The 2,032-nt window shown below is 38.7% G+C and overlaps 1 non-coding gene across 1 annotated transcript; it reads right to left on the bottom strand.

The window, feature by feature from the left end:
* Nucleotides 1-491: 491 nt before the first annotated feature.
* On the bottom strand, nucleotides 492-564 carry trnak-uuu (transfer RNA lysine (anticodon UUU)). Its single transcript has one exon. It is a non-coding gene; the product is annotated as a tRNA-Lys (tRNA).
* Between the last annotated feature and the right edge of the window lie 1,468 nt (nucleotides 565-2,032).

Genomic DNA, 2,032 nt, shown 5'->3' with positions numbered 1-2,032 from the left:
TCTGCAGCTGCTTTAAGATCTACTCACACCGTGTTGCCATTAAGGCTACCTAGTTAAAAAAAAAACTTATCGTCATCTTTTTGAACGTGATTATTAGACACCCGTTAAATCTCCACCGAGGTTTCTTGAGAGATCGTTCAGCGAGCGAGTATTAAAAAACTACGTCGCTTCCAACCTCTGCTCTCACTGTAAACTCGGACGTGATGTTCTGCAGATGTGCAGTGTGCCTTTCCTCTTGTCGTATTCAAGAGTACTCACTGTGTGCGCTCCTCACTGCGTGTTCTGTACTCTACTGTGATTTAATTTAGATGATTACGTGGAGTAGAGTGACAAGATCTACTTGAACATTTTCGGTTTGTGAAATGAAACACTAAATACACTACTGTAAATACAAGTAATGGACATTTAAAATAACCACAGTACAGCTAAAAGAGTGAAAGATAAGAGACTATTTAGAATGACATTCACAATAGACTTAAGAACAGCACAACCGCCCGAAGAGGGACTTGAACCCTGGGCCCTCAGATTAAAAGTCTGATGCTCTACCGACTGAGCTATCCGGGCTCTGAAAGAAAGTTGACACTGTCGGGATCCTCCCAAGTCACGTGTCTCTTGTGCCGAAGAGCAGTCATACCTGACCTGTCTGGAATGACCACTGACACTTTATCCAGAAGCGACGGCACCACTCCCAGTAAAATGAGAGAGAAATACAGCATGACATGGGTAGTTAAGGGGCTCCCACAATCCATCTTTCCTCACATTACTGATTTTTTTCAATAGCATTTTGACCTTTTTTCACATTCAGATTTTTTTCACATTTAATAAAATCTTTTAATCAACAACATTAAAAAGAAAACAAATGGAACATTTTTGGGAACAATAATTAAAAAAAAAAACTTTCAATGCCTTGGTTGTATACGTGTGCACACGCTTTATAAAGGGAGTTGCAACAGTGCTGAAATTTAAAGAGCATTTCTGTAGAGAAAACAGCATTTTTTCTGTTTTTCTGCCTTGATGTTAAGCTTAGGGAGCCTGTCTTTTAGAAATTCTATTTTATAACACCTTGCACAGCCTCCCGGCAGACTAACAAATATTTTTTTGGAGAAATTGGCTCACACACCGGAAGACACTAACGTTTATTTACGTTAGAGTATGTGAATAACAGTTTAACCGAAAAAGTTTGTAATTGTGATTTTGTTAAAATTCAATAAATCGTCTATCATCAGTAAGTAATTATTAAGAAAGTGTTTTCTTTCATAAACTATAAGACAATTTAGAGAGTTTATAGGTCATAAACGTCGGTTATGTTCTTTTAACTCTAGCATTCAGGATCCAAACCCAGGTGCGGACGGTTGTGTTTCTTGAATCTCTTGAATCTCTTGTAATCATCAAAAGTCGATATGTAGTCGATATGTAGTCCTTCAGTAGTATGTAGTATGTAGTATGTAGTATGTAGTCCTTCAGTATGTAGTATGTAGTATGTAGTATGTAGTCCTACAGTATGTAGTCCTTCAGTAGTACTTTCTCGAGTTGTGCCATGGATATTTTATACGATCAATACTTGTCATGCTCTTTTGCATTTTCATTAACAAACGGCAAAAGTTCAAAGTGAGTTTATGGCTGTGCTTCACATCTACACGAGAGCACTTGTAACAGTACAGGACACGCAGTGAGGAGTTCGTGAAGCTTTCAGTTTAGTGCGGAGATCAGAAGGAGGATTCGCTCGCTGAATGATCTCTCAAGAAATCCCGGGTGAGATTCAAGAGGTGTTTTCTGCAACAGCCACGGCAAGTGTGAAGCAATCTCTGGATTTCCTGAATTTGAACTAAATTATTAGGGTTAGGGTTAGGGTTAGTTCAAATAATTTAGGATTTAACAGAACTAAATGAGGTACATTTAAAACAGCAGCGCAACTCTGCAGCACGTCGAGTGTGCCTGCATTTAGTTGTGTAAACCTGGCTCTCTCTGAACACAAGGAAAGAGTTCTCACTCAACAGAAGATTGCAATGTGAGTACTGTAATATAAAGCACC

The sequence above is a fragment of the Lepisosteus platostomus genome, unplaced genomic scaffold (assembly GCF_059453375.1).
Source record: "Lepisosteus platostomus isolate fLepPlt1 unplaced genomic scaffold, fLepPlt1.hap1 Scaffold_112_H1, whole genome shotgun sequence".
Lineage (NCBI taxonomy): Eukaryota > Metazoa > Chordata > Actinopteri > Semionotiformes > Lepisosteidae > Lepisosteus > Lepisosteus platostomus.
Note: the sequence above shows the minus strand (reverse complement) of the source record. Positions and strands in the feature narration are given on the sequence as shown.